We start from the raw sequence: 8612 nt of genomic DNA on the forward strand, positions 1-8612 counted from the left end.
CAGCAAATCCAGCATGTCCAAATTAACACTGTCGGATTTGATTTCAACACTATTAAATGTGTATATGGGTCCACACCAGAGAGTGTTAATTTAACTCTTTTTGGAGAGTTGGTACGTTAACTCTGATTTAGTGTTAAACACCAAATCTGTCTGGAGTTGATAATTTAACACTTGGTGTTAAGAGTTCATATATTAACTCTCAAAGAGTATTTTAGTTTAACTACGTAAGAGTTATCTTCTAATTCATTCTAAAAAGCGGGAATTTTACTGTTCTGAACTTTTACTAAAAAGATGCAATGGTTTTTGAAAAACATTTATTCTGAACTGTGCACCACAATTTCAAAACATTTTCTGAAAGATGTAACAGTGTACATGTTCTCACTTTCATTAGAATTGTGTTTATCAAAAGGTCTGACATAGGTGAGCTGGTAAATGCAAATAACAGCATTCTCATCACTTATTTCTTCAATACAATATGCATGTCCTTCATTCATCCCTTTGTGGAACTTCAACGCACTTCTGCTCTCCCCCATATTCCATCTTCACAAGCATATCCTGTGCGGAGATTGAATAAAAATTAGTTGACACTAATTAACGGCACAAATAATCCAGTAAACAATTGCAGCACAGTAAAAAAAAAAGGAATCCTTTTTGAGCCATTACTTGTGTAAAGTATTTTCCCAAAAGACAAGGACACAGGCAACAGGTAATACTGAACTAAATGTAAAACCTCAACCTTTTTCATTTTTACCTAAACCGTGTGCACAAAACTCTGGAGGGATCTATGCTAACGTAGAACCCAGTCAGGTGTATTTGACCAAAAGTTTGACTGAAAATTCACATGCAAGCTTTTTTTCCCCAAGGCTGTGGTATTTGCCCGCAAACAATACCTTTCAGCTAGCTAAAACAGAATATTATGCTATCACCGAGCAACATGGCTAATGCCTTTCACACAGCTTTGTCTCAACTCCAAAGAGCCACAGAAGTAAAAGCTAATAATAATAATTGAAACTATCTTTGAAAAAATGACTTACCAAGCATGGCAAACAACTCAAATATGTAGAGCAAAATGTTCTGAAACGGCTTCACTTCAGCTTCGATTGGAGCCGTGCTGGGGGCGGAGTCTGTGAATTTACTCTATTGGTGTCATAGCCCCTGTAGGAGTTTAGAGTTAAGAGGTCAAGAGTTAATGTTTCCATTGTAACACCTCCAGATTTGACATAGAAACACTCATTTTTAACACTCGATTTTAACTACTATCATTTTACACCTCAGAGTTACATTAAAAGAATGTGACTCTACTTAGAGTAAAATTAACTCTACTTTTGCAAGAAGACTATTAACACCAAAACATTTAACACTTTTGAATTTGCTGTGTAGATGATGGCTTGTGTGTACTGTTTGATACAAAAACACCATTTTTACGAAGGTGTGAAGAGTTAATCTAGCTGTGTTCGCTTTTGCAAGAGAACTACAATGTTTTGATTATTGGGTGACAGGTTTTCTTATTTGTGTGTAGAGTTTTGCAAAAATAGCCAATAGTTACAAAAAATGTGCTTAAGCAATCAGAAAAAAATGTAATTTAAGAGTTGACAATCTGGTGAAGACTGTGTGTTGAAGCTGGCCCTAATACTGCAACTGATGATGCTGACGTGGAACTGATCTGCAGGCTGAAGAGTGAGCACAAGGAACCCATTCCACTAGGTGGAGCCAAGAAGACCAAGCCCCTCCTTTTTGGAAAGTAAAATCCCCAGTTACAGTAACAAATAGAGCTGACCAGTGTAGGAATATCAAACAAATTTGACAAATAATATATGGTGTGCCTCAGTGCAATCACTGACTGGCTCAGACAGTGATGAATAGGATCAAACTTTTACATTAAAAAGTTTACAACAGCTGCGCTGTGATGAGGCTCAGACTCAAGTTGAAGACGTTTGCTGGGAAATGATTAAGCTATAAAAAAAAACTGATTGTGTGTGATAGTGTAGCTGTCTGGGATGCTCCTGAGTGATTCTTTTGTGAGTAAGCAATACTTATGTAGGTTGCTATTAAGGTTGCTGCTTTGTGCCATAGGCATACATAACTCTCTAAATTGACGTTGCAACCCTCAGCATCTTACAAATTCAAACTATACTTGAAGCTTTATACCTGTAGGAGAGTTATACTGTTTTACTGTCTGGAGATTATACCAGGTCTAGTCAAGACCATGATGAAGGCAAGACCAAGGTAAAGACTCACTTCTGGTACTCACTTTTGTTGCCAGCGGTTTAGACATTAATGGCTGTATGTTGACTTATTTTTAGGTTACAGCAAATTTACACTGACTACTTTATGTTGTATCAAAGTGTCATATCTTCAGTGTTGTCCCATGAAAAGATATAACAAAATATTTACAAAAATGTCCTCACTTTTGTGAGATAGCGTATTTAGCTAGTTATGCTGCAATAGGTGTAGGCTGCTGGGGGATTCCCATGATGCATTAAGTACTCCTTCTTCAGTCACCTTTCTTCCTCACAATCTGTTAATGGCTCTCTTCCACAGCATGTCTTTTGTCCTGTCTTCCTCCTCTTACCCCAACCAGTCGTAGTAGCTAGTTGCTCCTCCCCGAGCCTGGTTCTCCTGGAGGTTTCTTCCTGTTAAAAGGGAGTTTTTCCTTCCCTTTGTCAGGGCTGCGCTGGCAGACTGTGGGGATGCGAGGAAATAGGAACAAAATGTTGGACTTTGTGCGATGAAAGCAATGCGTTTATTTAAAGTGAAGCAAATTATACACTACAATAATAAATCCCCAGTGTGTTCCCGACTCCCGTGCCGTGCCTTCTTCCCACTGTTAGGCTACGTCTGCACTAGCCCGGATAAATTTGAAAATGGCGTTTTCATCTGAAAACGCTCCGCGTCCATGCTATCATTTTCAGTCGTTTTCACAGAGTTGTGCATCCACATTGAAACGGCTGAAAACGCTTACGTTCCAGTACTGCGCATGCGTGAAACGCAAGACAATTCGACCTGCCTCATTTCTGTCTGCCGTTTATTTACTTTCCGGCTCGTTGAAATGTTGCGGCAAAATGTTGAGGAAAAGCTTTTTTAAAGTTTTTTAAATGGACTAGCAATGAGGTGGAATTGTTGCTGCGAGTAACACAAAAGGACAAAATTGCAAAAGTGAAAATTAAAGAATTTGAAGAAAAGCTATGTGGAGCATGTCCAAACTGATATTAATCTTTAACAGGGCTGTCAAAATTGAAAGCAAACAAAACAACTGCTGTATAATGCCCTCCGCTATCTTAATTTAATTGGTCACATGACTGCATCACATGACTAAAATGTGTCCTCGTTTTTGAAAGGCCTCCGGGTTCTCTGTCCACACTGCGATGCGAAAACAGCGTTTTCAAATGTATCTGCTTTGGAGAGCATTTTCAAAACGCTGCACTTCCCTTGACCAAAAACGGCGTCTCAGTGTGGACGGAAGGCATTTTCAAATGAAAACGTATTAGTGTGGATGTGGCCTTAGTGTCCCGTGTCTCTGCTCCTCAGTGTCACAGCATGCCGTGCTTTCTGCCTTCTTGTTCCTGCAATCCTTCTAGGAAAACACAGAGGCAACCGTCAGAAACACCACAATTGCGGCAGACTAACCTTCACTAACTTGTAAGGAGACTAACCTGAAGTCACACAACAGTCCAGCATGGAGGAACGCTCAGCCACACTGCTCTGTAGCTCCCCCCATGATCCTGATCAGCTGCAGGATCCTTGGGTGTGGCCAGCCTCCCAACGGGAACAACCCTCCAGGCCTAGTGTGCCAGGAAAATCAGGACAACACCACACACACACACACACACACACACACACACACACACACACACACACACACACACACACACACACACACAGGGAAACAAGGAACAGCAGCACCATACTCACACACCCCATCAGACATAAACAAGTCCATAGACTGCTCATGAACCCTGGGTCCCTCAGACCCAGGTCCTTGACACCCTTGTTTGCTACCTTAGCGTCTACCTTACAATATAAAATGCACATATCAACTAATGATAACTCTTAAAAGGTGACACACAAATTGTGTCTTAGTACTATTAACCAGAGAGTAAATCAAATTCTTCATTAAATGAAGTACCTTAAAAATATTAGACCAAATTCAACATTTAAATAAGCTAAAAGGACATAACATTACCACATCTCTAGTAATACATATATTATGCTTTAATTGTTGATCCAGTTTAAAGGAGTAATTTATTTTTTAAAAAAAATACAATTACAATTACAGTTTTTTGGGGAATTATGTATGGAGACCAAAATATTTCTGCTGTAAATCGACCAACCCTTATATGGTTACTGGAGGAAGTGCAGTTGTTTCAAAAACCCAAAGGTTGTTTCTTTAGTGTAAAGAACTATTGTTTATTTATTTTTTGGTGTGGAATGTGGGGCCTCCCTGCTGCTGCGGAGTCGGGGCGGTCTGCCTCTCCCCACCGCAGGGAAAAGGGTAACACCACCTGGGTCTGGGTGCAGTTCCCCCCTCCAGGGGGGAGGGGGGAACTGGGGGGTTCGTAGAGTACGCTTGGGGAGTGTGATCGTGTGTACAGCGTCTCTTTATGTCTGTCTCCACGTTGGTTGAGTGTGGAGTAAGTGCATATGAGAGCATGAGGGTGGGAATGGATGTTTGTGTCTGTGTGTGCCTGTATGTCTGTGTCTATATGTCAGGTTGGGTATCAGACGCCACCTCTCTGGGGACATCTCAGGCCCTCCAAGGTTTGGAGGCCTATCTCCCCCCACCACCACTTCCCCTGCCAGTGGCGGACTCCCTCAGACATCGGTGCGTTGGTGGTTCTTTGTGTCTGGGGATGGGCGTCCAGGTACACACCGGCTCACTCCTTGGCGGCCACTTATCGGGGCCTGGAGCCTGGGGCTCGCTCGGGCCACTTCGGAGGTTGGGTGCCCCCGGCCTCTCGGCCTGGGGCTCGGTCACTCAGGCACGGCTGGCTGCCGGCGGAGCTCACGGGCGCGTCACTGCAACTCCCCCTGGCTTCTGCTCCGCGGCTGCTGAGTGAGCCCTCATCTGGGACTCTCCTCAGCTCTTACTGGAACAGTGGCGCGGCTGCCCCTCTGTTGGTCTTCCTTGGTCTGTTGTGTTCTGGGGGCCTCTGGATGTCTGGAGTTTTGATCTCCTCCATACCTGCTTCATGCCCTGGAGGACGGGGCTGTGCCCCCCCCCCCCACCCTCTAGCAGATCATTACATGAAGGAACCTTTTAAAAAACAAAAAACAAGCGCGTCCATGCTCACAGGTGTACACACGGGTGATCACACCCACAAACTACACCCTTTTTGGCTCCTACCTCAAAGCACACTATGTTCTGTTGTGCTGCACAATAATGTTTAATATTTAGTATTTACTGTCATATTCCCATATATCATTGTGATGTTGTTTATTCTATTACTCTTGTTCTCTTCTTCTTGTTTTCTTTTTTCTTTCTCAGCAGGTGATCCAGGTGATCGATATATGCATTTTCTTTTTCTTTTCTTTTTTTCTGCCCATTCTGTTGGTCTTTGTCTTTTGCCCTTCTCCCCCGTCCCTCTTCTCAGCTGTTTCTCTTTCCCTCTTTCTTTCTCCCCTTCTTTCCCCCAGTCAAGTCTGTCCCGTATTCAACAAGTGAAAATAAAATAAACAATAAAAGGTGAATCAAACAGACCAATACAGCGAGGCTGGGATGGTCAATTTGGTAAAGTAAATCCGTTGGGCATCTTTCTTTGCCTTTAGACAATAATTCTGATGGCAAAAGAGCCAAACGGGACAGGCAAAAAAAAAAAAAAATTATTATTTTTTGGTGTTTAAGATAATAAAATAAAGTTTCTGTCTACTGTCAATGATACAACCACACTTGATCACTGTGACATAAAGCCATTTTTGCTTTACCCAGCACTGCACAACAATGAATATAAACAGTGAATGTGTGTGTGCTGTTTGAACATTTATGGATTATTTATTTGTGTTCTTAGGTTTGGTTCAAGACACGCACATCCAGTCAGTATCAGACACAGCAGTGGGGGAGCACCTTGTTACCATCAGTCACACTGATGATCAGTGATAGAAACCCTGCGAAACAAGAAGGTAGATGAAAAGAATTCCAAATGAATAACAGACGTAGGGTAATTTCTGACCCTTACAGAAAGTGGAGACCTGTAAGTAGGACATGAAACTGCTACGCTCTGTCTTTGATGTTGTGAGTAACAGTGATATCTTTGTTTGGAGCCAATTCTATTTCCTTTAAAAGTCTGACCCTGGTGCTTGGTAGCTGGGCGCCCCATCGTAATGATGTAGCTTTGTGCAGAGAAAACTGGTGGAAGAAAAGACCTGAAAAGCCCATTAATGCTGACTGCTGAACCACAGAGACCTTTAATGTGCTGTCACCAATCGTCTGCACAGCTTTGTCCTGCCAGCAGTTTCTCTAGTCAGATGTAACTGTCATTTAGAAAGCAGATCGATGTGCAATGATGTGACCGATTTAAGTGGCGATCCATCATTTATTTTCGCTTGTAGACAGGTCTCTAACAGCTGTCATTTCTGTGAGGTGTATTTTGCCTCCATAATCACTTCTGTAATGCTGTGTTAGTGTCAATGAAGTTTTTGTTAGCAGTACCTCATTTGCTCACATTTCACACATGATGGATTATTAGAATTTTTTAAATAATTGTTTAAAGTGGGGTTTTCCTTAGTTTCTGACGTATACACATTGTTACAAAGATAGATGCTAAAGTTTCAAATTTTAAAGTCTGCATATGAAAAAGTGTGACCTAAAAGGCCTTTCTTTTTTTCTAAACTTGTCTGTGTATCATAGATACATACTGCACTTGTAAATGTCATAGTTAGAGACACAGGTCTGTGAATTCCAGTCTCTTCTCCTTAGTGCTGTGCTCCATGATTAAGCGACTGATCTGCAGCTCACATTTCAGTCTTTATATCCTGTAAAATCATCTGACAGTGGAGTAGTCCTCTCAGTTTGTACATTTCAGTCAGTTTTTACAGCAGTGCATCAAACAAAGCAGTTGCAGAGTTGTAATATTTCTTTTGTATATATTATTATTATTTGGAGTAAACTAAAATCCTGCATCATAAATACGGTTCGAGCATTTCTGTCAAACCAAACTGCTCACAAACACTTTCATTATATACAGACTTCTTTGTGACGCCGCTGGATCCCCCTTAAGAATATGGTAGTAAACAGTATCGACCACTATGACATCCTTATGGCTCTGTAACAAGTCAAGTGAGAGAGTGTGGGGAGCCAATCACAAAAAGTTAGTTTGAAGTTTGTTTTTTATTTGTTCTGTTTTTTAAATTAGGAATCATACAGAGTTAACCTACCAGAGTCCAAGAATGAAAAATATGGAGCTAGAAATAGACAGAATAGGTCCACTATAAATTGTGTTTCAATTCTTTCTGTTTGGTGTGTCTTTTAGCGATTCTTTATTGCTGCAGGTGTTGAGCCATGGTGACTGGTGTTTGGAGTAATGTAGAGGTAATGGAAAGTATATCTCTGTGCTGTTTACAGCCTTGCAAACTGGAACAAATATATATTGTTCAGCTACGGAAATGTTGCCAAACAGTGCCTCGATTTTTGCGGTAGAATTGGGAAAATGAAGACACTATGAGTTGGAATGGCTTTTAATCCTTGATTTTTTTTTTTTTAAAGTACTCTGAGCCACAATTACAGTCAAACAACAGTTAAATGCACTCAGTTGCATTCATATGCAGTTCATCTGAAAAAGTAGATCATAGAACGAGACCAAGAGATGAAAATGAAACCAACAGGACTGCAAGGACACTAAGGAGATAAAATAGGGAAACTCATCACCAACACTAATCATAACCAAAATCCAAAGTCATCCTGTGAAAGTGGTTGTAACTGAGTTACTGCTACACACTAGACATTGTATGTAGAGGGAAAATTCATGTTTGACCACATTTATTAGGAAACAAAAGAACAAATCCTGGTGAATTCAAATACTTCATTTTGTCCTACAACTGACAGAAATAATAGAAAGACTCTCTTCATAAAGAATGACCAAGTATCAGTCTATTGTTCGTCAATATTCATTCAAATAGCACACAAAAAAGATAGAGGTTTTAACTGTCAGCTCCTTGAAAATAGTCATGTTTTCTAACAGTCTTGAAGAACTTGTTGGCTGTTGCTCAGGGCGCGCAGGGTGAGTGCTCTACTCACTTGAGGAAGAGCATGAACTCCAAATTGCCCCGGTGTTTTATTCGGAATCTAATTTATTTTGTGATAAATATATGGGGAAAATGCTGTGTGAATAGGTGATTGTGGCTTGTAGTAAAATTTCTTTGAGTGTTCAGTAAGAGTAAGTGCAGACTCCTTGAGAAGTTGGGTTTAGGTTGGTGCACTCCATCACTTTGCCAAAAGCATACATCTCCAGGCCTGGAGCCCACCAAATTTCGAGCAACAAGAACAAGATGAAGGCAATGGATCAATGGATCATGTGATTTGATTGGGTTTGCAGCTTACGTTACAGTTTTATTCTAACGAGCAACAGATGACGAGGTTATAGATTAAAGCAGTTTTAAAAAAAGGGGGCATAAAATGG

At 40.9% G+C, this 8612-nt stretch overlaps 1 long non-coding RNA gene across 1 annotated transcript; it reads right to left on the reverse strand.

Annotated features, from left to right (window-relative positions):
• Window positions 1-297: 297 nt before the first annotated feature.
• On the reverse strand, window positions 298-1371 carry LOC143420918 (uncharacterized). Its single transcript, XR_013100672.1, has 2 exons — window positions 1035-1371; window positions 298-555 (listed from the first exon to the last, which is right to left on the reverse strand). It is a non-coding gene; the product is annotated as an uncharacterized LOC143420918 (long non-coding RNA).
• Window positions 1372-8612: the final 7241 nt, after the last annotated feature.

Source organism: Maylandia zebra, linkage group LG11 (assembly GCF_041146795.1).
Source record: "Maylandia zebra isolate NMK-2024a linkage group LG11, Mzebra_GT3a, whole genome shotgun sequence".
Lineage (NCBI taxonomy): Eukaryota > Metazoa > Chordata > Actinopteri > Cichliformes > Cichlidae > Maylandia > Maylandia zebra.